Genomic DNA, 27,468 nt, shown 5'->3' with positions numbered 1-27,468 from the left:
AAACACCACTCATTACAGGTCTGCTGTTGGAGGTGGATTCTCTTATTTTGACTATAAGAGTTCTATTAGTGAGCCAGTACTCGTCTAACGATACAAGGGTTGATGCATGGTTGGGCGAGTTAGTCAATGATACCAGGACTAGGGGATAGTGTCAAACGCCTTGGTTAAGTTCAGGTAGGCTGTATGCACAGATTTCCATCTGTCCAGGGTGTTAAACTTGGTGGACTTCTTCGAGACAGTCTCTAACAGGCATGATCTTCCTTTGACAAATCCAAACTGAGAAGAGTCAAGTGTCTGGAGATTACCTGCATCTTTGTTGACAAAGTCCATGATTCGCTCCATGGTCTTGCAAATAAGGCTAGTCAGGCCAATAGGTGTATAGTTCCCGGGATCAGTGGCAACACCACCTTTGTCAAAGGGAATAATGGTGGCAGTTTTCCATTCAGCTGGGATGAAGCCAGTGCTTAGACTACGGTTGAAGAGAGCACCCAATGGTGTTGATAATTCTTGTTGCAGCCCATATTGGACACAGACTAGGATATTATCAGGTCCCACAGATGCTGTGTTTTTGACCTTGGAGAGGGTGTTAACAACCAGCTCTTTAGAGATGCAAGGTAGGGAACAGGTGGCAGGGATGTTATGGGATGATATGGGTGACAGGAAAGTTTTTCACAGAACCTGTCAACCAGCAGGTTAGCTATGTCTACAGGCTCAGTATATATGGTAAAAAAAGAACAAACTAAAAAGTGTTGCAAAACGCAAGAATGCTAAGCTGAAGCAGTAGGATAAACCCCTCCGCAGTCAATAATACACCAATTCAGGCCAAATTCAATAAAACCAATACTGGAGTTTATTGAATGAATATTAAAAACAAATGAGCGTTTTTGTCCTGACCACTTCAGAACTTCATCAGATAATGAATTCTCTCTCACATTCCATTTGTATAGTACAAATTACTTAATTAAAAAAACGTCACCATCAATTAATACATTACTTTAACTAACACACCCCTTAAAGAAAAATACATATAAAAACCAAAGTTGTGTGTATAACTGTTAAGAGAAAAAGTTTTAAAAACATACGGTTATTTGTCTTTTTCCTGTTCTTGCAAATTGAACATGTTATTTGTTGGGATATGCCTATCAAAGATGGGCCTCATCTGTGAACAAAATGCAGCATTGCTTATGAACCTGAATGTTATCTGTTTTCTGCATTTCAGAATAAAGAAAACCACAAAAAACGAAGAGAGTCAAAAACCACGTAGTTAAAACAGCAGCACCAAGGACGCCCTCTGGGAAATATACTCCAACTCTAACTCCACGAAACAACCAAACGAAAGATTCACGTTTTATAATTACTTTAATCCACAAAATACACAAATTTCAGAATAAAGAGATTTGGGTATAGCTCAGTGAACGCTGGGATAAGGACGCACGGCTGAGTAAGAGTTAATTTACTGAGGCAAGCTGTGTGTCCTGGAAAATTTGAGCTACCGTTGGTGAATTGAACATTTTGTACTTCTTGAACATTCTGTACTAGCTGTGGGTTTGAGGTAATTTGTGATAAACATGTTTATCCTATATGTTTTTCATAGCCAACTGTCACCGGTCAGAAACGTAACAAAAAGTTGTTTTGCTTGCAGTATAAAAGTTGATGTCAGTAAACAAGTTGATCAGATCAGATCAGATTAGCCCAGACCGGACATCTTGGCCAACATGCTGTGTAATCTGGTTAACTGCTAATAAAGGAAAACTCATCGCCTGAGACAGATGTGACTCGTTTGAATTTTTTCTTCTGACATTTTGGTCCTTCGGACCGGAAACCTCTAAGAAGATACGGATCAGACCGACAGAGACCGAAAAACCTGTGCAGGTGAGGGTTTCTCATCTTAAGATTCCCTCAACTGAAAGCCCTCCGACTGATTTGTCGTTGAAAAGAGGCCGGCCGCTCTCTGATCCCTATCTGAGGGACGGTTTCTGAATGAAAAGGGGAAACGGAGTCTCATCTGGTTCATGTAGGATGAAAAAGAAATTTCTTTTAATTTAATTTAATCTTGTCGACAAGGTTATATTTTTAGTTAAGGATGGGTAGGATTACTTGTTAAGATCACCCGTTAAGATAGTCCCATTTTATAATAAGCCCTGTAAAATAATTTTGATACAGTCCTAAATACCTGAAAAGAAAAAAAGAGAAAAAAAAAAAGGAAAGGTAATATAAGAAATCTAGGGGAAACATGGGTTCGAGTTGCTGCAAGTGTGACAGTGATGCCTGTTTAAATGTTGATGCCAAGTATATGAAAGGTTTAAACAAAAATAATGTTAAATTTTTTAAAAAGTGGAAGTCGAGATATGATTTTGATGGTACACTGAATAAGAATGCCTGTGCAAAATTGGTTAGAGATTTGAAAAGAGATGCGGGAACTAGAACTAAACAATTGGGATTTCCCCAAGCACAAAAATGGTTAGAAGAGGCAAATAAACGAGCTATAAAAGAAAAACAGTGCCAGGAAAAGAAAAAAATAAAACAAAAGGGATCACTGGTGCCAAGTGGAAAAGTAGCTTTATTTTTAGATAAGGAGGATGAGCATACACAGTTTGTGCGGTACAAAGGCAGGCAACTGCCCCACCGTATGGGGAAATTGCTGCTGCTGTACCGGTGGAACCTCCTCAATATCAGTCTGAAGATGTGGGATCTGTACAGCAGGGTGGGTTATTGGCTGCTCAAGGAAACGTTGTGACCCCTCCAATTTACCCGCAAATTCCCGTAGTACCCAAGGTTGCTTTGCAACAGGTAGACCAACCTATGCAGTTAAGGTCGGGACCAGCAGGGCAAGGACGTTGGGCCATTAAACTTTCTGACCACTCAGAAGCCCTTCCCTTAATACAAGTTGCAAACCCACAAGCAGGGGATATTGGACAAGAGCCAACTATTTTAGTTTATCGTCCCTGGGCTAGAGAGGCTATAAAACGAGCTACGGATGGTATTCCTCATCCCAAGGTTAATTTTCAAAAGTTTTCTGAGGACATAGTTGGTATGCGTTTAAGTTACCATCTAAATGGTTTAGAAGTAGAACAAGTAGTGCGACAAATCCTGGGTCCAGATTGGCACTTAGTTTGTGGTGCTTGGACATGTAAGGCAGATGATGGCACTACATTAAAGCATAATTCTGGGGTGTTAGACACGCGAGTCAGTGATCTGTTGAAGAGAATTTCTGATAAGTGGCGTCCAAGAGCAGATTGGACAGTAATAAATTAGTGCATCCAAAATGATGATGAATCTGTATATCACTATATTGTAAGATTGACAGAAGTGTTCACTAACCATTGTGGAATGATGATTCCACAGGATCAGACTACTGATAGTCCGTACGAACAGCAATTGAAAAACGCTTTTCTTAAAGATTGTAAGGCTCCGATAAGTAGTTTTATAACTAAGCATATGGTTGATCACAGAACATGTAGACTGCAACCTTTGTTTGAATATGCACGGCATGCTGAGCAACATTTTAATTTAAAAAAGAAAAAGAAAGTACAAGTGTTAGCAGTAGGGGATGATGGTGGTATATTTTTGGTACAGGACCAAAGGGGGCAAGGGCGCCGTGGTGGCGTACAAAGACGTGGGGGCCCGAAATGGGACAAGTCGTATAAACAGGGTGGACACTCAGAGGAATATGAGGGGAGGTTAAAACGTGGAGAATGTTTTAAATGCGGTAGACGTGGGCACTTTGCTGCCGACTGTGAAGAGTGGCAACATCCCCCACAGCTTACGAACAAGGGCTCCGCATGACTATATGATAGTAAAGGAAGGCGCCAAATTCATTATTGTGATTATTGTAGAGAAGAAGAAAGCGAGAATGATTGTGATGATGATGAGGCAGACACTCTCTGCGATGAATGTCAGGACACCCAGGAAATTAAGGAAGGGTGGGATTGTGACTGTGAAGTCATAAACCTGGCACATTTGGGTATTGCTATGCATCTGGATCAAAAACCCATGATAGAGTTTTTGGTTGAGGGACAAAAAGTGGAGGTTTTATGTGTTTCAGGTGCATCTCGTACACTTTTTGGTCCAGCAGTTCTACCCCCGAACTGCGAAACAGACGAGTTTGTCCTTGTGAAAGCGGCAAACGGGAAAATCTATAAGGAACCACTGTCTCATCCTCTATTGTTCACAGATCCGCCAACAAACCAAACAGTTAGGTGTAGGGTAATTATATCGAAAGTTTGTCCAGTTAATTTGCTGGGAAGAGATTTGATGCATTTGTTTGGAATAGCGGCAATTCCCACACCTAAAGGCATTGAGGCGAAAAGGTTAGCGGATGGCTTGGTGGTGCAAGGAGTACAAGACTTGTTTTACTGGTATAGCCAGGACTTTATTTCAAACTGGCCGGGGAGGGTTGATACAGATTTGATCAACCTAGCTTTAAGTAAATCTAGGAGCGGGTCACCGCAGGTTGCGGCCCACTTACACTGTACTATGTACTACAGACAGTCCCCTGGTCCGGATAAAGAATTTGAAAAAGAATTCTTCAGGCACAAATGTGCAAGGATAATTTTGAATTATATGTTTTGGGATAAGCAAGGTAATACAGTAGTGACCTGTACTTTGACAAAGGAAATGAGTTCTTTATATCGCTCAGGTTATAGCCAACATATTTCAATTACTAAAGCGGTGGGGACACATTGGGTAGATTTGGCGAAAAAGGTAACAAATTGGGACACAATGTCTGAAAGTCAGTTGAAGGATCAACAGATCCAGGTACAAAGATTAAATTGGGTGACTTGGGCACAACCAAGTGTGCACCTCAGGGATGACAAAACAGAAATGGCATGACAAATCCTCCTAACTCAAGAGGAAGATAACGCACTAAGTGCCTTACCTGTAGACTTATGGTCAAAAGGTAAAGGGGATGTAGGACTGATGAAAACAGCAGGTGAAGTTTATATAACTCCAAAGTTAGGTTTTAGACCTCATTAGCACCAATACCCGCTAAGTAAACAAGCAGAGGAAGGAATTAAGCCAGTCAATGAGCAGCTAAAACAGGTAGGAATTCTTGTTGAATGCCCAGATTCGCCCTGCAATACTCCGTTGTTTCCTGTAAAGAAACCGGATGGGTCATGGAGGTTGGTTCAGGATTTACAAGCAGTTAATTCAACTGTGATCCCAAGAGCACCGGTGGTCCCTGACCCCTATACATTAATGATTTATTACCTCAGCACAGATATTTTTCTGTCATAGATATAAGCAATGCCTTTTTCTCCATACCACTACATAAGGAGAGTAGATTTTGGTTTGCATTCACTTATCAAGGTAAAAGATACACCTACACCAGATTGCCACAGGGCTATTGTGAGAGTCCGACAATATTCGCACAAGAAATGGCTGCGAATTTAGCTCAGTTTGTTCCCCCAGAGGGAAGCCAAGTTTTGTTGTATGTAGATGATATTTTGTTGGCCTCACCCACGCAGGAAAGTTGTAGAAAAGATACCCTTGCCTTTCTTAGTTTTTTAGCTGAGCAAGGACATAAGGTAAATAAAGAAAAGTTACAATTGTGGAAAGCACAAGTAAAGTACTTGGGTTATTTAATTTCGCAAGCAGGTAGACAACTGGAGAACAAAAGAAAACAAGCAATTCTTGAGGCACCTATGCCTACGACTAAGCGGGAGATGATGTCCTTTTTAGGTGTGACTAATTGTTGCAGAAGCTGGATCCCTAACTATGCTGAGGAAGTGGGGCCATTGACTGCACTGATGTATGATACTCCCATGGCGACTAAGAATAATATACAGTGGACAAATAAGGCAATGCAGGCATTTATTAGAATTAAGCAATTGATAGCAGGTCCTCTGTTTTTGGGTTTTCCGAACTATTCTAAGCCATTTGTACAAATGGTTGATTGTAAGGGAGGATATATGACTTTGGTTCTGGTACAAGTACATGGGGATAAACAGAGGCCAATAGCTTTCTATTCCTCCAGATTAGATCCTGTCACAAGGGCATTGCCGCATTGTGTTCAAGCTGTGGTGGCGGCCGCCATGGCAGTACAAGCCTCAGCATCATTAGTTTTGTTTCACCCATTACAACTGCGGGTTCCACATTCAGTAGCTACTATACTTTTGCAAGATAAGATAACCTTTTTATCTCCTAGTCGACATTTGTCGTGTATGACAGTGCTGCTGACACAGCCTCATATGACCATAGAAAGATGAACTACTCTTAATCCGGCGACACTTTTGCCGACTCCAGAAGAAGGTACTCCACACGTTTGTTTAGAGAGTATTCATGACAAAGTACTTCTCCGATCAGATTTAACGGATATTCCGTTAATAGATTCTGATCTCGTTTTGTTTGTAGACGGATCAGCAAAGAAAGACACTGTAGGAAAAACACTAGTAGGGTATGCTGTCACCACAGAAACTGAAGTTTTGGAGGCAAAAGGGTTGTCAAACATTTATTCTGCAGCTGAGTTGGTGGCTTTGACTCGAGCTTGTACCTTAGGGGAGGGTAAAAAAGTGACAATTTATACAGATAGTCAATATGCTTTCTCCACTGTACACGTTTTTGCTCAACTGTGGAACAATAGGGGAATGGTTACTGCGACAGGCAAACCAATAAATCACAGAGATTTAATTTTACAGTTGTTAGATGCAGTGCAACTACCCCTTCAGATAGCGATATGTAAATGTTCCACACATACCAACAGACAAGATCCTGTTCTCCAGGGAAAATACCCTTGCTGATATGGCTGCAAGACAGGCAGCTCAAGAAAATGATTTGCTTTTACATGATAATGATTTGGAGCCCGGACACCTCTTAGACTTAGAAACACTAAAAGTAATGCAAACATTGACGACACAGAAGGAAAAATGTTGTTGCGTAAAATATGGTATCACTCAGAGTGGGTTGTATAGGGCATCAGATGGCAAAATGGTATTACCTTCAAACCTTTTTAGGTATGCGGCATTGGTTAGACATGGACCTGCCCATGTAGGAGTACAGACGATGATTCAAGTAGTGTCTAAGGTGTTTTGGTGTAAAGGGTTTTCAACTTATGCAAAGCAATTCTGTTTATCTTGTTTATTATGTGCAAAGTATCATGCTCAGGGGGGAGTTAAAAAGTCTCAGTAGGCATTCCCTACACCTCCGTATCCATTCCACACACTTTGTATGGACTTTATTGAATTGACACCCTCAGAGGGAAAAAGGTTCTGTTTAGTCATTATTGATGCTTTTTCTAAATGGGTAGAAGCTTTCCCAGTTTAGCATCCAAATGCACAAACAGTAGCAAAGCTTTTGACTATAGAAATAATTCCCCGATTTGGCCTACCAAGACGCATTTACAGTGATAATGGGTCTCATTTTGTTAACCAGATTGTTCAGAAATTGGGTCAAGTGTTTCAAATTGATCTCAAAAACCATTGTGCTTACCATCCCCAATCAGCTGGACTGGTGGAAAGACAACGGTGTCTTGAAGAGTAAGCTCCGCAAACTAATGGGAGAAACGCATAGGTCATGGACTGCGTGCCTTCCGTTGGCACTCCTGTACATGCGAATCTCACCTTCCTACAAAGGACTTGCACCATTTGAACTTTTGTTTGGGAGACCATATTACATCCCGCAGTGGCAAGGACTGTTGCCAGCGGAACGTGAGGGGGTGAGGATCTAGCTGATTATATGAAGAAGCTGCTAAATGTCAAATCTCTTGCAATCAATGACTCCTTTGCAGATTCCAGAAATGAAACCTTGTTAAGCGTGGCACCTGGGGACTGGGTGTGGATCCGAATTGTGAAGAGAAAGAATTGGTCATCCCCCCAGGTGGGAAGGCCCATACCAAGTACTTATCTCGACCTACGGCTGTAAAGATCGCTGAGAGGACTTCGTGGATTCATATCACCCACTTTAAAAAAAACTCAAGGCTCTTCCTTCTGCCATTGATATTGGTGAAACTCCACCGGACCTCTGAGCGCAAAGTCCGGCTACAAAGGGGAATTAGCCCAATAGGGGTTAGTTCATCTCAGACCCAGTGAAGAAACCAACGGCGCGAGGTAGTCCTTAGGGAGGATGGCCATGTTCAACTGGTACTTGAACTGTCACATGATGATGATTTTGGTGGCGAAAGTAAATATGTCCATACGAGAAGGAACAGTTGCAAGAGAAAAAGGAATGGTGGTGCTGCAAGCGCAAACAGGTGTTACTACTGTGTTTAAGGTGAAACTTTGTGAAGAAATTTTGGACTGTTCTAAATGGAATAATAATAATTTCTTGACTTGTGCAATAGAGACTGTATGTCCTGGTCAAGTGTTTGGTGGTCAACAGATGTGAATGGATGGGAAACAAGTGGTGCAGTGATACCAGAGAAAGATAAAAGCAGGCAACAAAGAATAAAAATTGCGCATTCCCAAGGTACCGGAGTAGTTACTATAACCATTGTGTCACCACAGGAAAGTGATTCAGGAGTTTATGGAATCGGAGTGTCTCTTCCAACTAGAACTGATCCTTTGGGGACCTTCCAACTTAAAGTAAGAGAACTTGAAATAAAGCCGAAGTGGTTGAGTAAGAGAAAAAGAGAGGCACCAAAGCAATCTTTCGAGAACGGTGTCTACATCGATAGCATTGGCGTACCAAGAGGTGTACCTGATGAATACAAAGCAAACCAAATAGCAGCTGGTTTTACATCCATCTTTGTCTGGATTCAACCTAATAAGAATGTGGACTGGATCAACTACATTTACTATAACCAGCAGCGTTTTGTGAACTATACCAAAGATGCACTGAAAGGAATTGCTAAACAACTGGAGGCCACTTCGCAGGTGGCATGGCAGAATCGAATTGCATTGGATATGCTCCTGGCCAAAGAAGGAGGAGTTTGCAAGATGTTTGGGACTTTCTGTTGTACATATATTCCAAACAACACTGCGCCTGATGGAAGTATCACTCAAGCTTTGAAAGGTTTGGAGATGTTATCCGAAGAATTGGCAGAGAACTCTGGGGTAAATAATCCCTTTACAGATTTTCTACAAGCGTGGTTTGGAAAATGGAGTCATCTCATCAGCAGTTTCCTGGTGTCCGTTGGAGTAGCTGTGGCTATCGTGGTGGTATGTGGTTGTTGTTGTATACCCTGTATCAGAGGTCTTCTACAAAGACTGGTTGATACTGCTGTTACGAAGACAATGTACCAGCAATTGCAACAGACTGGTGAAAGTGAATATCTTGAAATGTGACTCTGCAAATGTTTTTGAAGTTTAAAAATTTGTCTTGCCAATGAAGTAATGTATGCAAAGAAAAACTTATTTTTTACCATATATTGCTGAAATAAAAGACAAATAAAAGTGTTTTCAGGGGGGAAATGTTAAGAGAAAAAGTTTTAAAAACATACTGTTATTTGTCTTTTTCCTGTTCTTGCAAAATGAACATGTTATTTGTTGGGATATGCCTATCAAAGATGGGCCTCATCTGTGAACAAAATGCAGCATTGCTTATGAACCTGAATATCATCTGTTTTCTGCATTTCAGAATAAAGAGATTTGGTTATAGCTCAGTGAAGCCTGGGATACAGACGCACGGCCGAGTAAGAGTTAATTTACTGGGGCAGGCTGTGTCTGCTGGAAAATTTGAGCTACCATTGTTGAATTGAACATTTTATACTTCTTGAACATTCTGTACTAGCTGTGGGTTTGAGGTAATTTGTGATAAACATGTTTATCCTATATGTTTTTCATAGCCAACTGTCAACGGTCAGAAATGTAACAAAAAGTTGTTTTGCTTGCAGTATAAAAGTTGATGTCAGTAAACAAGTTGATCAGATCAGATCAGAGGAGATCAGATTAGTCCAGACCGGACATCTTGGCCAACATGCTGTGTAATCTGGTTAACTGCTAATAAAGGAAAATTCATCGCCTGAGACAGATGTGACTCGTTTGAATTTTTTCTTCCGACAATAACACACAAAATCTATATGAAGCACAATAAATATATAGTAAAAAACGTTCATTGTGATATAGTAAATATTAATATAAATGTAAAAAGTGTTTAAAATATATAAATAGTGAATAAATAACTAAAACATTATCTTTCTTTGGCTTTCAGTTTTAAAAGGGAACTGACAGAGATATGTTCATTTAAGCCTGGCCAACTAGATGCATTAAGACGCAACTGCCTTTAAAGTTCCCTCTTTTTCTAGCAAAAGTGACCAAGCACCACCTCAGAGTTCCATTTTTATATTGTCAGTAACAGTAAAATGGAAGGAATGACCAGTATTTTCCATTATGTGCTTGCTGAGTGCATTAGTATCTTTTTTTGATTTTACGTCATACAAATGTTCGTAAATCCAATTTTTTAATTTACAGTCTGTTTTTCCAATATAAAAACAGCTACAACAATTACACAGAGCACAATAAATAATCCTTTCAGACCCACAATTGTAATTTTGGTGGAGTCTTACTTCTATGTTGTTTATCAGGAAGGTACTACCCTCCTTAGTGTGTTTACAGTAGTTGCACACTTTTTCATGTGACCGTTATTCTTACCCTTTGATTTCATTTCAAAAATAGTCTTCAAGTTTCTGCCTTTCTTAAACACCATGGTGGGATGTGTACCAAAAAATGGTCGAATGGCTTTTTCATGATTTAGTATGGACCAATTGTCTAGGATTCTTCTTAAAGTATAGCGGTCATTAGTGTAAATAGTAATGAAAGAGGTCTTATAGTCCCTTCCCTCTCCTTGGTTCTCCACGTTCATTAATTGGGTGGTGTTGCCAATACTAATAATGCTGGTGTCAACATCTGATAGTAAAGGACTAAAGTGACCTCTCTCTTTTATTTACTACTTCCAACATAATGTCCATAATGAACTTGTATGGATAACCTCTCCTCATAAACAGAGACTTAACGTTTGTCACATGAAAAAGTGTGGGTCCAAAAGGATTATTTATTGTGCTCTATGTAATTGTTGTAGCTGTTTTTATATATTGGAAAAACAGACCGTAAAAAAAAAAAAAAAAAAAAAAAAAAAAAAAAAAAAAAAAAGATACTAATGCACTCAGCAGGCACATAATGAAAAATGCTGGTCATTCCTTCCATTTTACTGTTATTGACAACATAAAAAGATAACTCCAAGGTGGTGCTTGGTCACTTTTGCTACAAGAGAGGGAACTTTAATGGGAGTTGCGTCTTAATGCATCTAGTTGGCCAGGCTTAAATGAACATATCTCTATGCCCTAGAAAGATATGTTTTAGATATTTATGTATTTTAAACACTACTTTTACATTTATATTTACATTTACTATATCACAATGAAAGTTTTTTACAATATGTTTATTGTATTTCATATAGATTTTTTGTGTTATACACACAACTTTGTTTTTTATATGTTTTTCTTTAAGGGGGTGTGTCAGTTAAAGTAATGTATTACTTGATGGTGACGTTTTTTAATGACGTAATTTGTACTAAAAAATGGAATGCGAGATAGAATTCATTACCTGATGAAGTTCTGAAGTGGTCAGGACGAAAGCGCTCATTTGTTTTTAATATTCATTCAATAAACTCCAGTACTGGTTTTATTGAAATTGGCCTGAATTGGTGTATTACTGACTGTGGATGGGGGTTCATCCTACTGCTTCAGCTCAGTATATACGGTATCATTAACTACCAGTCTGGCACAAATCTGGGCCTTTCCTTTTAGGTTACAGATGGAACTAAAGAACTCCTTATGCTTGTCTTTAGTTGATGAAGCTAATTTGGATTCAGTTTGCTTTGGAGGACTTCACAAGAAGTCTTATTCACTTGTTTAAGCAGATGAAGCGTTTCCTGTTTAGGGCTTGCATGCTGTTATTGTAAAGCCTGTTTATAGCAGAGGTCCACCAGGCAGGTTTGCTCTTCTTTGATGAGCTTGTTTTGGTCCTAGCAGGTACAGCTGAGTCAATGCAATGCAGTTGTACAGGTGTTTGTATAAAGCAGTGGTGTAGAACTCAGCATAGCTGCCAGTTCCATCTGAGGAGGGAGGTGTAGAGAAGCTATTTATACCATCCCGTGAGAGGTTACAATCTGTTTTGGAGAAGTTTAGCTGGGGAGGGGGTCAGGTGTGATAGTTACTTCAAATGAGACTGATCTGTGGTCAGATCTCACCAGGGAAGAGCTCACAGTGGGGGTGCTACAGTGGTTCCCCCATATTGGCAAGCACCAGATCTAGGTGTTGGCACCCCTTGTGGGGGTGTTAACCAGCTGGACCAGGGCTTTGGAGTTAATGAAGTAGAGGGACCTTTGGGCTAGTGAGTTTGAGCATGAGTAATTTACCTAATCATTGGATGGGTAGGTGAATTTATCTTGAAAGACTTGAGTAGATCAAAACAGGTAGAGTGGGTGTCCTGATTCATGAAGGGGGTCCTGTAGCTAGCAATGGACTTGAGCAGGTGTCCTACCAACAGTTAATTGCAACTGAAGTATCTCCAGGGAATCATGCTTTTTTTTCCCCTCGAACATCTTTAACTAAATTATCACATAGGAAATCTTACATTTATTTTATTTATTTTTTTATTTAACATTTGTTGACCGGGAAAGTCCGACTAGGTTCCACAGATCCTGTTTTCAGCGGAGGCCCGGGGAGAAATGCTCCATCTATCCATTTATATAAATGAAAAACAAAATGATACCACTTCAGTTGCAAACATTATACATCAGACACCATTGAAACAACTGTAATTGCAGACATTAAACATCACAATCTAATCCAGTCACTATCAGTTAAGCATTATATGGCTCATTCAAATCCTGCCTCTTAAACCCCATTCCTTCTCTGCATACACTGTTCTCACAATTCCCATTTTTTCCTATGTAGTTTGCTCCTTCCCTTTTCTAAAGATCCCAATTCCAATTGTTTTCTCTCTGTTACTATAATCACTACTTCTAGTCAAACTGGTCTAGACTTTGATTTCTATTTTCTAGTAATTGCTTTTTTTGGCAGGGAATCATGCTGTATGACCAATCTGGAGGAGTATTCATCTTTAATGAGAATTGATACACCACCTCCTTTAGTTTTCATCACTTCAATTTGTGAGTTTGTGGTCTGAATGTGTGGAAACAGGTATAACCTGGTATGGCTGGGGTGCTCTCCACAGCCTTGAACCAGGTCTCTGACTGCACAAATGTTCGCATCTTCAAGGTGAGGACTGCTTCCAGTGAGTGCAGTTTCGTGTTAAGACTCCTAGCGTTTAGCAGCATAACCTTAAGGTTGTTTTTAGATGGCGTTTCTACATTGGGAATTTGTCCTTGAGACACTGCCTAAAAAAGGCACTAGGAGGATGGCAAGAGCCTTAGCAAGGAGCCGCAATCCCAGGGGTGACAGATGAAGACCATCTCTGGTGAAGTATCAAGGTCTGCCAACCATGTCATCTCAGGCTGACAGATAGACTGCTGCCTGAGGGGATCCAGTAAGTGGTGTCACTATCTGTGAGGTAGTTTGAGGACCAATTTAAGGTAGGGGAAGAGATACCAAAGTAAGAGAGTTTATTGAGAAGATGGTGGGAGTCCACATCAAAGGCCTTAGGAAGGTCAAGAAAGAGGCGAGAGAGAATTTTTCCAGTACCTCAGTCCAAGAAGGATGTAAGAGCTGTGGTAGTGCTGTGGCCTGGCCTAAAACCATGGCGAGTGGCAGAAAAGATTTGGTTGTGTAGCAGATAAGAAGTTGAGTGTGAATGCATTTTTCCAGTATCTTAGAGATAGGTGAGGGGATAGCAACAGGTCTAAAGTTTGAAATATCTTTGTTGTTTCTGCCTTTATGAAGGAGAATATATGCCTTTTTCCAAACTGTAGATATGTGGGACCCCTGAACAGATCTGTTAAGAAGCATGCTGATGGGATAAACAATAGAGTTAGCCGATATTTTTAAGGACTCTGGAGATAAGGTTGTCAGGGACATTGGTGCCAGGTTTGAGATTAAGAAGTATTTTTTTTTTATAGTGGTGGTAACTATAGGTGAGAGAAAAGCTGGGTGAAGGGGAAGTAAAGGTATTTTGAGTAGGTGAGAGAAAAGCTGGGTAAAGGGGAAGTAAAGGTATTTTGAGCAGATGAATTTGAAAGAGCGAAATTGGTTTGTGGAATGCTGGTGGTCATATTAGCTATGGTATCTATGAAATACAAGTTAAAGAGTGGGGCTATTTCAGTGGGTGTTTCATCTGGATTTGGACAAGGATTACTATTTGAGCCTGGGTTAAGTCAGGAGTTGATACCAACCTTTTTTAGGCTTTTGCTTATGGCGATTTTGTAGACTAAGGCAGTGTTCTTGTTTATTTATAATGACTAGATACTTTATTTGATTATGGACTTGTTTACAATGTGTGAGGTCAGAAGGATTTTTGTTCTTTTGCCGTAATTTCCATGCTTTGTCCCCGACAGTCATGAGTTGCTTAGGGGGTCTAGTAAGCCAACTGGCATGATTAGTTTTCACTCTTTCTTGAAGTGGAGCCGCAGTGTTTAGGATCTTGAGAAATGTAGAGTTGAACTCGAAACAGCCTCATCAAGGGGAAGGATCTTTAATGAATCCCAGTTGATGTTTTGTAAAGTATTGTTAAGGATGGTTGGACAAAAGTGGGATAAGTCTCTAGTTTGCTTATACTGGTGTTTACTTTGGGGTAGCTAATATTAGTATTATAAAGGTAGGTGGTCACTAATACTACTGGAGAATGTCCCTGTGGTGGAGACTATTAGGGTCAGAGACCATAATCCAGTCCAACACTGAGCCACTGTTATTTTTGTTGGGTCTAGTTATGTTGGTAATTAGCTGGGTCTAGTTATACAAGTTAAAATTGGAAGATAGATGGTGGTGAGATGCATCTAGCCAGTCAATATTTCTATTGCCCAAAATGATTTCTTTATTTTTTTTTAACGTTATCTGTAGTCCAAGCTAGGATTTCTTCTAATATGGGAATGTCATTGCCTGGAGGAATGCACAGGAATACACTATAGAAGCTCTTGCAGTTATTCAATTAGGAAGGACATTAATAGTTCAGCTGTGGAAAAATGAGGGATAGACTTAGTATATGGGACTATATTAAAAGTGTTTGGGTATATCAGTGCTACACCTCCTCCATTTTTTACGGGGTCTACCTGATGTTAAACAAAGCCTGGGGTAGAAATTTGGAGTTTTTAACATAAGGTTTTAACTATGTCTCAGCAGTGGCTATAATATTAGGTTTGTTGTGTGCTATCCAGGCATGCAAATCTAGGATTTTGTTTCTGATACTTTGAAGGTTAAGGGTTGTGAAGTTTAGCGATTTATAGGAGTTTATAGGGTTGAGAGGGGAGAAAAATGGGACCTGGGTTGGGATAAATGTCACTGCACAGGGGTAGGTTGGAATACAGGGAACCCACCCTCCCTGTTCTTGTTTTGGTGTTAGTGGCTCTGGAATTGCCCGTCCGTCCTGTCTCTATTTGAACACTCTTCCCGAGTCTATCTCATTTACTCACTTAACCAAATACAGTGAGATCATATTCTGAGTCTAGTGTTCACGCTACGTAATACAAAGAGAAGATTTGACAAGGCCAACCCACTTAGGTTCTTCCTTCATCTCTCCTTGCACTTTAAAAGCAGATGATTTTTTTTTTGTAAGTACTGTATTTGTGTTTCCTCCTCCTTTATTTTGCTTTTGCCTCTTCTTAAAAGTACTCAGTTTTATTTATTCTGCTTCACTTATTGCTGCTTGGCAGTAGCCTGATTAAATTGCAACTGTTACTCTAAGTCTTTTGGTTTAAGCACTTGGGCTTCATAGCGGTTGTTTTACATTAAGAAGGTTTGTGGTCTGCACTGTTGTGGCAGGACAGGTAGCTTACATCCGTCTAAGCTGGGAATCGCTGATTGAAAGCTCAGTGTCTGCAATTATAAAAGTGTATTACTTCTGGTTTAAGCACTTGGGCTTCAGGCCAGTTATTCTACAGTAAGAAGGTTTGTGGTTTGCACTCTTGTGGGAGGAGAGGCTGGACTCTGCCCTTCTGAGCTGGAAATTTCTGGTCACAGGCTTATTGTGCCTGCTTATTCAAACTGTTTCTTTCTGAAATTGGTGCGCCTTGTTGCTGCAGCATAGGACCAGGTTCAGGCCTGCTGAATCTAGCTTTGTTTGTATAACTTGAGAACTGATCCAGGCCATCTTTTTTGGAGAAGGTTCCCCTGCACCCTAGTAGTGGGAGTGTGCTGTTAGAACTTGTCTGATTGAAGACTGCTGGAACAGGGCTTAGTTTTGAGTTTTTTTCTGGTTAATTGGGTAAGTTGTTTAAATCAGATTGTTCGTTTTCTATTGTGTGTGTGTATTATATATATATATATATATATATATATATATATATATATTATACACACACACACACACACACACACACACACACATATATATAATTGCACTTTATTCATCTGCTTTTACTGTATTTGTGTTTCTTCCTACTTTATTACTAGGGCCATTGACTATAACTCTGAACTGAGATATATAACAATAAGCATCTTTTTATGCACATTTAAAGTGTATTTTTGATTGTATCTGCTTTATTTTCTGGAAAAAAATATATATATACTTGTTTCCCCACCTTTCTGGGCTAGTACAGTCCAGTTTTCAGGTTAGTGCTGAATTCAGGGCTGTGTTACAGATCTGTTTGCCCGTACCTTACTTGGATAGAAGGAAGTTTCTCTGTTCACCTGTCAGAGAGGGGAGCTTTGAGCAGCCTATCTGTCCATGGAGGAGTAGTTTCAGGTCAAAAAGTAGTAGTTTATTGGTCATTTTGGGCTAATTCTCTATCTCTTTCATTTCCCTGCTATAATAACCACATTTGACCGGTTTTGCGCGCCGGGTAGCTAGGGTATAACTATTCCCGGCTTCAAAGAGTCTCCTCTTCAATTTTTCCTTGGAACTAGACAAACTTTGAACTTAAGCACTCAAGCCATTCATTTCCCAGCCTGGCACTTGCTCAAAACTCATAGCAAGCACTTATAAACCCTAGCACTATAGAAGGACAAGGCTCTCTATTCGCGACCTTATAAGCCATTCAATAAAACAGTTTACTGTACCTATCCAGGCATGTCCAAAGGGCAGTTTCAGGTGTACTCTCTAGTCCAACTGGTGAATATGGGCATTTTGAGGCAATGTAACAACTGCCTCATGTACATATACAACCCTCTCCTCCTACCACCAAACACTAATACATGCGAGAGATGCAATTATACAGCCAAACTGGAGGATAAGCTCGCTCAACCCAAGACTGGATCAGACAGTCAACAGGAGAAGGGAAATAATGGCATCACACCACCAGTCTCACATAGACCCATTAAACAGCACCAGTAAAAAACACATAAATACACAAAAACATACTTTGAGGCTCTAAATAAAAATCTGCAAAAGCAACAGAGCCCTCCAAAGCAGACATCCAAGCAACCTCCACCCCCCAACACAAACCATGAAACACATACTTCACAAAACCAGTGTGCCATGCAATCACAGCCCTCAAGGCAAAATAACATACCCAACATACTAGTAATAGGTGACTATAGTCAGGCACACTGACGTCCCACTCACTAGGCTGAATAAGAAGGTTACTGTTAGCTGCCTGTCGGGTGCCAGGATCCAGCAACATAACACAAGCACTCCGGTCACTCCAGAACAAGTACAAACACGACTCTGTCATTGTCCATGTTGGTGTGAATGACTTGAGCCATACCTCCCTGGACTACATGAAGAGAGACATGGAAGAGCTCTCTGATCACGTAGCCCAGGCCGGTATGACCCTAACCCCGAGTAGTATCCTGCCCTCACCAAGAATGATACCACGGTATAAAGAAAAAAATTATCAATTTCAACAATTGGCTAAGTTTCTGGTGTCATTCAAAGGGGATCCAGTGTCTGTCTGCCTGAGATGCCATGCTCGACAAGCCACGCTGCTTCGCTAGAGATGGCTTGCACCTGTCACCGTTAGGCTTTCGAATACTGGCCAAGGCTCTTGCCACCCCCATATTGCCTTTTTTAGGCAAGGCTCAAAAGACAAACCCACCGCCGTAAATAGCACAAGTAACAAAAATCTGAGGGCAATACTACTCAATGCCAGAAGTCTAAACCTCAAAATGCACGCACTTGAGGCACTCCTCAGTATGAAGAAAAATCAATACATGTATGCAGAAACTTGGTTAAAGGCTACAAAGAGCACCCCAGCACTACCAGGCTACAACTCATACCATACATTTCGGCTACAGAACCCAGACCGAAATACAAAAGGCGGGGGAGTATCCATATTCATCAAGGATACCCACACCTCCAGGTCAGTGGCACAGCACAATGCTTCAGAGATTATCCACGTGCACAACTAACAACAGGCAAAACTGCAATTCAAATTGTAGCTTGCTACAGATCACCCACCATGTCCCAGGACCCCCATTCCACATTTCTGGAAACACTGGGTAACATAAAGGTCCTACCAAACACCCTAATATTGGGTGATTTCAACTACCCAAACATTAACTGGGAGAACTACTCAAGTACTAACTCCCTTGCCCAACATTTCCTAGAATTTATAAACTCAAACACCCTGGAACAACTGGTCAACACTCCCACCAGAGGCGACAACATTTTGGACCCGGTCATCCCCAACATGGGCGACCAGTATTCCACACCGGAGGTCAACCCCTCGCTGGTTAGACCTGACCATAAACAAATCACTTTGGATATCCACATTCTTCCCCCACCCCCGGACAAGGAAACCACCGTGAAAAACTTTTCAAAAGTAAACTTCACATTACTTAAGTTGGAGGTGGAAAGTTTCAAAGCCCCCATGCTAACGGATAATGCTGTCCAAACTGCAAAAATCCTTTACTAATGCATTCTACAGGCACCTACAAGAATGCATGGATCATGCTACCCAAGCAAAACCAAGACTCACTCCTCCAAGAATGCATGGATCGTGCTACCCAAGCAAAACCAAGACTCACTCCTCCAAGAAAAGGAAACCAATCTGGTGGACCCCTGCCATAAACAAGTTATACAATAGAAGGAGGAAACTAGTACAGATGAGAGTAAAATCCCAAGAAGGGAAGACATCCCTGATTAATATCAGCAAGAAACTACGATCCCTCATAAAATCGTCCAAGGCGAGCTTTGAAAAGTTGCCAAGACTCCAAAGATAACCACAAGGCATTCTTTAGCTATGTTAAGAATCTAAGTGGCAATGCTCAGATCTGCTCGGAGTTGGTGCAGAATGGCACAAAATACAGTGAACCAACCGATATAGCCAACATCCTGGCAGACAGGTTCAGTGCAAACTTCACCCCCCCCTCACCCCAAAAGGGCCAAAACCATACCAGAAGAATGTAGAGCCCCTGAAATCAGACACTCAGGTTAAAATAGCCCTCTCCAAAGCCAAAAACACAGCATCAATGGGACCGGATGGTGTCCCAGGCAGAGTCCTACACGAGCTCAGAGACGAATTAACCCCTCACCTAAACACACTGTTCAAACTCAGCCTCTCCACAGAATACATACACATAGAGTGGTGAACAGCAACAGTTATTCCGCTCCACAAAGGTGGCGCCACAACAGACCCCGGGAACTATCGCCCTATAAGCCTGACTAGCTTGGTCTGCAAGGCTATGGAGTGCATCATCATGGAACTCATTAACAGAGACATTGGGAACCTCCAAACACTGGACCCTACCCAGTTTGGCTTTGTTAAGGGCAGATCATGCCTCCTAAACCTGGTAGACTTCTATGAGAGAGTTACCAAGGCTATAGATGAGGGAAAGGTGGTACACACAGCCTACCTAGACCTCGCAAAGGCCTTCTGACACCATTCCCCATTCTGGTATTATAGACAAGCTCACCAGCCTTAACATAAACCCCTATGTCAAAAGATGGGTTGCCAGTTGGCACACGGACAGAACCCACATGGTGAGTTGCAGGAGCTAGGTCTGACTCTAAACCAGTTACAAGTGGCATTCCCCAGGGCTCAGTCCTAGGACCTCTCTTGATCGGCATATACTTCTCAGAGGTACAGACAAGCACAGGAGGACTATGGCTGACCAACTTCACAGACGACTGCAAACTAGGGGCTATAATTGACTCATTGGCTGACACCGACATCCTCCGAAAGTGTCTCACTGAGACAGATACCTGGTGTCAAAATCATGGCATCAAGCTAAATGCCAAAAGTGCATAGTTATTCCCTTTGGAAATAAAGTACCCACAAACTACCACATAGGTGGTAGTCCCCTAAATACGGAAAACGTAATAAGGGATCTGGGGACCCAAGTAGATAGTACTCTCTCCTTTGATAATCACATTGCCAAAGTGGTCAGAACCTCCTATGTGGTCCACCTAATCACAAAAGGGTTTGCATCCAGATCAAGAGAGGTCATTGTGCCCCTCTACACATCAATCATCAGACCCATCATAGAGTACAATGCCCTATTTGGGATGTACCTTACAAGACACCTGCAACAGCTGGAAAGACCACAGAAGTACCTCACCAAGAGGATCACTGGCCTCAAACAGATGCCCTATGCAGCTCGACTGAAGAAACTCCAGCTGTACTCGGTTGCATACCGCCTGCTCAGAGGTGATCTCTGCCTAAGGCCATGTCCAAACCAGAATTGATGGGCATGCTCCCCTTAAGAAAACCTTATCCCCTTGAGCCACACGCTCTAGGGATCTAAACCTCACCATAACAATAAATAGGATGTGCTGGAGGGATAGATTCCTGTCCCAGAGACTACCCATGCTTTGGAACAAGATTCCAATCTACATTAGGCAGAACTCCTCGCTAGCACTCTTCAAGATAAACCTTGACAAGTGGATGGGAAACAAAGTTTACCCCGGGGATCACTTCAGTGGCTCTGCTGGACAGAGGCACAGGGAATTATCTAAAGGGGGCGGCGAAAGCAAACACATTCTGCTAGGCTTATAAATGCCTTCGAGCAGATAGCCTAGTACCTACCTATGAACCTGAAGGAGATACTGCCAGCACAGCTAGCTGGAATTTTCTAAATAATTGTGTGTCATTTGTGAATATCAAACTTTACACAAAATGAGGGTGTTACAAATGTATTAGAACTACATGTCATGTGTATATCAAACTGGTTTCCACAGACATGCGTAGTGAAAAGGTATTTTTATAAAGTGTTTGAAATAGATTCACAGTGTGCCCTGCTGGAAGATAACAGAAATGTACATGCACTATTTTAACTGTTTACATGTATTTGTTTTAACACTGGAAACTGGAATACAGGAGGTTAACCTCAGCCCAGCAAACTTCATAAAAATAGCCGAAATTAAATTACTTCACAGGACACAATACTGAGGTATTTTTCAGTTTTCAGTGCAGCAAGAGACACAATGTCTGTACTAGGGAGCTTCCTGTATTGTCTTTAGGGTGAACTAATTACAAGTCTTACAACAATTGCAATCATTCATACTTTCATGACTTCCAGAATCTGCAAAAGATCTGAGCAAGCCTTTGACTGTATACTTTACAGGTAGGTGCTAAGTAATGCCAGCTTCAGTAATACGCGAGATATTAATCTGAGAAGTCTCCGAGTGAGACAGGGTATTCTGCAATCTGTATTGGACCTACAACAACTAGAAGATAATTCACCACACCTGCCTTGCTCTATTAGTAAGTTTTAAGAGTACAGTAAGTCTCTTAAATACAATCAGGAATAAACTGAAGCTCAGATTTTTTTTATTTGTGTAAGCATGTACTGCAATGTTATTTTAAATATTTCCTGTGGTTCTGAACTCTGATGTCACTGTGACTATATATTTACTATTGTCTTATTCTTCTATTATTTACTATTAAACATATTTAAACCTTTCATTTTGGCTGATCTGTGTAGAAATATTTTTAAGTTGGGAGAGTACCTGGATATCTACCTGGTGACACTGTGTTGGCCACTCCAAACACCACTGCTCTCGGTCAAACTACCACTTGTATTAATATCACTCAGTATTTTGGGTACCCTTGGAAGAGCCTTAAAGTAGCTGATAAGGAGTAACTGGTGGCAGTAATAACTATCTTATAGTCTGGGCAGAAGGGGGTATAACTAGTAAACCTGTGCCAGCCTTTCCTAGATGTATGTATGTGTGTGTGTGTGTGTGTGTGTGTGTGTGTGTGTGTGTGTGTGTGTGTGTGTGTGTGTACACAAATCAAACCTCAAAAAGTGTGCACGTATCAGGTACTTGGGCAGGGACATGAAGCACTGGTTGGACAGAGAGGGTGCTGGAGGTCTTGGCTTGGTCACTCAGCCGAGATCTCAACTCTATAGCTGTGCCAGTGGGGAGTCTTACTGGGGATCTGAAGGAAGAGGGAGAAACCAGCCACGGACCGACTGCGGTCTCTGTGTGCTCTTACGGGAAATTGCACTTGATGCAGAGAGCTGCAACTGGAAATACTGCTGTGTGTACTTATCCTCTCAGTGAACATTCCCCCACTGGTACGAGTGGTGAAGACCGAGTCTCCTTGATTATTGGTCCACTGGAGGGTCGTCACACATTATAATTTACATTTTTAAAAACTTACACAGGATAGCTTCAAACTGTTCATTCAACTGCACTGTGCTTTTCCATTATCGGGGCAACAGTTCTAATACGCTAGCAAGTGCACGCAATGATCACACAGCTGTTAGCCCTGAAGCGGTTGTTTTGAAAGAATGAGACAACGTACTGCAGTGTTTGTCTGGTTTCTGTGAAAATGTGGACAGCTGAGGGGGATGCAGAAAATGTAGGTTAGTAAAATACCTCTTCCATTAACTTTTTAAGAGCAATAATTAAAAGTGATGACTGAATTGGGATCTGTACCCCTCCGTTATATTTGGCTTGCCCAGATCTCTTGCAGTAACAAGATGACAGTTATGCATTTTGTGTTGTGTAGTAGCCTGTTGTGAGTAAACGCGGAAGTGTGTGCTGCTTACAGGCAGGCTGTTAGTGGTTGTTGGAGGTACACGCATCTAGTGCTTCTCCCACTTAAGCAGCCAATGTTCCACATTTTGGAGATGGAAGTTTAAGAGCTGGAAATCTGCTCAAATTGGTGCGTATGAGTGCAGTAAATAGGGTAGCTGTTCACTGTCCTGGTGTGTTGCTTTATAGTTGTGCAGTTCGATTCTCTTGTGGATGTCCGTTCGAAATAGTTGGTCTGCTCCTACCAACTAACGCTGATTTTGACTTGGATTTTGCCTGAGCCTCTTAAAACGTCATAAAAACTGGTGACTTAAGATGGAGGTCATTCTATAAATCAAAGTTATAAACTTGTAGTATTCGGAACATGTATGTTAATTCAGTCTCCTATCCTGTCAGGTTAATAGATGAAGTGTCCCCGATTATTTCTGGATTTTAACCCAGTTCTTTGTCTATGTATATACCTCTTAATTCCAACTAAGGTAGTGTAATGCTGCGAGTTTCTAGCATCCTGCGTACAGCTGCTTTTAGAGCGGATTTTTGTTCTTAATTTACATCAGTTGTGCACCTCAGCGACATCTCTCTGTATAGAGTTATGTTATCAGTTTGGGTGCTCTAAAGCTGGCACTATACGCCTAATTTGTAAGTGAGGTTGATGGGTCTTTAGTGTCGGCTCTGGTTTTATCCAGTATCCTAACGCAGTAGAAAAAAGTATGTGGTACTCACATCAGCAGCAGTGATCACTGCAAGCACGTACCAAGATTCCCCAAGTGCTCATTACAACTGTTGCCCCAATGATGGAAAAGTACTCAATAAATAAAAGACCCTCATGGTTCAGCCAACCTACCTGTTCAACAAATATCACTTACTCTACTGTGTTTGTCTACATCAAGTGCACAAATTCATTATGTAAATGCTTTACATACATACACCAATGTATTTTTTTTTCACCGTTTGAAATGTTTTTCATAGGTCACTTTTTTTTTGCACTCCCTCTCCTCATAGTTGAGGATCTGCTGTCACTAGCTCCACTCCTCATTCACCAGGTTTCCTGGATCTACATCAGCGCTCAGGCTCAACCCAACTCAGGCCTGGGTATACGGGGAGGAAATTCATAATGCTGCTGTAGTGCCACATTGCTGACATGGAGTGCCCAAACCGCCTCCCACAAGCAGCAGTTGTGGAGCTTGCATGCACAACCTGCTGACAAGGGGTATACCGCTAGCAACTCTAAGCTCAACACTGCTACTTCAGCAAGCCTATGTTGCTTCCCTCTCCTCTGAATGGGTGAGTCAGCTTCAGTCATTCATTCCTATACCTCCATCCAGTTCTTCCAGCACCCGTTACTATTTCAACATTAGTCATCTGGAGGCTAGTAACGGCTTTAACTCTCTGTGGTGTGACCTGATCCTAAAATACCACTCTTGCATTGTATATCTTTATGCCTGCTAGGGTTACCACCTGTCCCACTTTGTGAGGGACAGTCCCTCTTTGGGCAGTTGTGTCATGCAAAAAAATTGTAAAAATGGCAAATGTCCTGAGATTTTAGGACAAAATTATTTCCTATAGGTTATGTAATAGTTGCATAAAACAGTTATCCTGTATCTGAAACACCTAAATGTTATAATAAACCGAATAAGCAACTAAAATGCTACATGAAAAAGCTTTTATGTACGCAAAAAAGAGAAGTTCTGCCATTTGTACTGGCCATGGGTATGTTTTGGCCTGCAAAATCTGATGTTTATACCAAAAATGTCCCATGTTGGCATTTGAAAAGGTGGCAACCCTAATGCCAGCTTGCGTTTATTCCAACACAACCATACACAAAATGTTTCACTACAGCTTAAGATAAGGAAGCTCTTCAATGACAAATGGCCAACCTCCAAAAAGGCATCTTATCTTATCACCATGTCTAATCATCCGAGAACAACGAGGGATCCGTTAAAGTTTATGACCAGTTTTACATACTCATTATATGACTGACCACAGCTCATGGGTATGCCAGGTACCTGTGAAAGGGTAACACATTTCAATATAAATTCTCCCCACCATGCACTCACTGGATACGGACGAAAATACACTCAAGGCTTCCCTATAACCATCAACTGGATTAAGCTTGCCACTACAAGAATTAATGAACGGGTATGCGATGGTTCATGGACTCTTTTCAGACAATACTAGATGAGCAAAATTACTATCAGATAGGGAAGACTATCAAGATCAGGACTGTGTCATGAAATAACTATTTTTCAAAATGATTTTTAAAACAATCATTGGGGTCGCACCATTCGCGAGTGAAGAGGAGCCAACAACGGCGTACCCTAATCTCCACAAACACCAGTACAGGACCATTACTGGAACTTGCCACCACGCAGGTAACGTTAGCGAAATCGAGAAGGGGTGGTGGCTACGGCTTCTACACAATATGGAGTACCTCCTAAAAAAATAAATGTGACTAACACCTGACCCAGCTCTTGTTTTAGCCCCCCCCCCAAAAAAATAAATGTGACTAACACCTGACCCAGCTCTTGTTTTAGCCCCCCCCCCAAAAAAATAAATGTGACTAACACCTGACCCAGCTCTTGTTTTAGCCCCCCCCCCCCCCGGAAACGCCCATAGAAACTAAGCACCGTAACTAACCTAACCGTTAACACTGAACTTCTGCAAACAGGAAGTAACGGTCAAAAATCAGTGCACTTTCAGTGGTGAGGAACACCATTACCAAAATAAATAAGTGCAACACAGTTTACTCCTGTTGCTTTAGAGTTCCACAGTAATTAAATTTCAGTTTTACGGCCCCGCCCCCTCCGCTCAGCCAAGACCTGCCTGGGCATGTCCGTTCCTCAGCAAAGGCGAACAACGCTTATCATATTTGTATCCGATAAACAGAAGTTACGCAAAAACGGAGACATTTTAACGCTTATCACTGGTACCCCAAATAAAGGGGAAGACCAAAAAGCACCTCTGTACACGTAAACAATTGTCGAAGTATGACTTACGGTATTATCCCTTTTCCTCACACACGCAAATAAGCACAAACTGTAGCCAACTTCTTTTAATAGCAAACGATAAGCACGTAAGAAAGCCATAAGTTATCGCCATCAAACAGTTAACTTTGACAGAGACAGAAGAATACTGCCATTATAGTATTTACCGTTACGTCAGCCGTTATACTCTACACTTAAATGAAATTTCTATAAATCCCCCCGTATTAAGCGATATATTAAATTACCTTGGGATGATTGGTGATTTGTCTTCGGTTGTACAAAGCAAAAAACGTCAAAATTCGAAACGTTTAAAATAAATAAGCAGGATACATGTATACTGGACTCAAATACAACAAAAACTTAAAAAATCATGTTGCTATAATAATTGATTAACCCCATCCCCTAAAGCGAAGACCCAGACCCCATTCTCCTCCAGTAAGCTTGCTGCCCTTGGCCAAAGGAAAGAAACAAAAATCAACCCATCACACGAGGCCTTGGCTTCTTACGGCTCCTATTAGTCTATTTTGCTGTCATTCAGTCTTCACGCCACGCCCACACAGCGAGGCGCACAGCCACTGGTCTATCTGTAAGTCACAATGCCGAGATCGTAGGTTCAGGAAACCATCGACCTCTTCCAATCTGTGCAGCTTAGCAACAAGGTGGCACTACTCTTACTGACCATCAACAAAGACGGTTAGCCTGCTGCACATAGATTTCAAGTATCTTTGATTTTGCATAACATCCTTGCTTTTGTTATTTTCCTCTGTGCGTCGTATTTATTTTTGTATTTCCTGGTAAATCACTGGGGATTACTGTCAATAATGCCTGCCGTTAGAGTTTCATCCCTTTTATCGTTTAAAAGATACATTACATATCCATGAAACACATGATGCGCTATAACTTTTTTAAGTGAATTAGAGCAATGTTTAAAACGTGATCCTCGTTTCTGAGCCTTTGCTCCCATTGTTATATTTGTGCATAATTCATAAAGCAAAGTTGAGAGGCATGCTATAATCAAGCTTCCACTTAGTACTTTCTTAATTTCACGAGAATTACTAATTTGATTGATGACTTATTTCACATACTGCCATGGTAATACAAGGCTGCCGTCGGGTAATGAAACACTATTCCATATGCATATATTCCCTGAGGGAATTTCCCTCGAAGTCGAAGAGATTATACACTGCTCGTTTTAACCAACAAAATAGACCTGCAAAGCTCTTCATGTGATTATCAAACACCCACGTGTACATTGTATTCACTGTGCACTAGGGTTGCCTCCGTCTGTTTCGTTTGTACAAAGTCGGACTTTTTCTTGAGAGCTACAGTAGTGTAAGGATCCTTACCAAAACGGTAGATACACCAATGCTCGCTGATGCGGTAGCCTTAGCTACATGGGTTGCATCATTGACAGGATATGGATTTAACCCAAGTACCCTACGTCTTACTGCAAGAAATCTGGACAAAGCAAAAAATAATGGGGAGGTGGCCACTGGCCCAAAATATGGACAGATTTAAATACTCGCAGCATGGTTTGGGCCAGCATGCCTTTTCTGAAGGATATGAAGCCTGAA

The 27,468-nt window shown here is 41.2% G+C and overlaps 1 protein-coding gene across 2 annotated transcripts in view; it reads right to left on the bottom strand.

The window, feature by feature from the left end:
- The window catches only part of CCNG1 (cyclin G1), a 294,124-nt gene extending 267,765 nt beyond the window's left edge, over window positions 1-26,359 (bottom strand). The window contains exon 1 of one of the 2 annotated variants that reach the window (XM_044068987.1): window positions 26,140-26,359. The gene's annotated coding sequence lies outside the window, so the exon portion shown is untranslated. The remainder of the gene's footprint in view (window positions 1-26,139) is intronic. The other variant, XM_044068986.1, reaches the window with a different exon arrangement.
- Between the last annotated feature and the right edge of the window lie 1,109 nt (window positions 26,360-27,468).

Source organism: Protopterus annectens, chromosome 4.part0 (assembly GCF_019279795.1).
Source record: "Protopterus annectens isolate FY-2018-M chromosome 4.part0, PAN1.0, whole genome shotgun sequence".
In the NCBI taxonomy this organism is placed as follows: domain Eukaryota; kingdom Metazoa; phylum Chordata; order Ceratodontiformes; family Protopteridae; genus Protopterus; species Protopterus annectens.
Note: the sequence above shows the minus strand (reverse complement) of the source record. Positions and strands in the feature narration are given on the sequence as shown.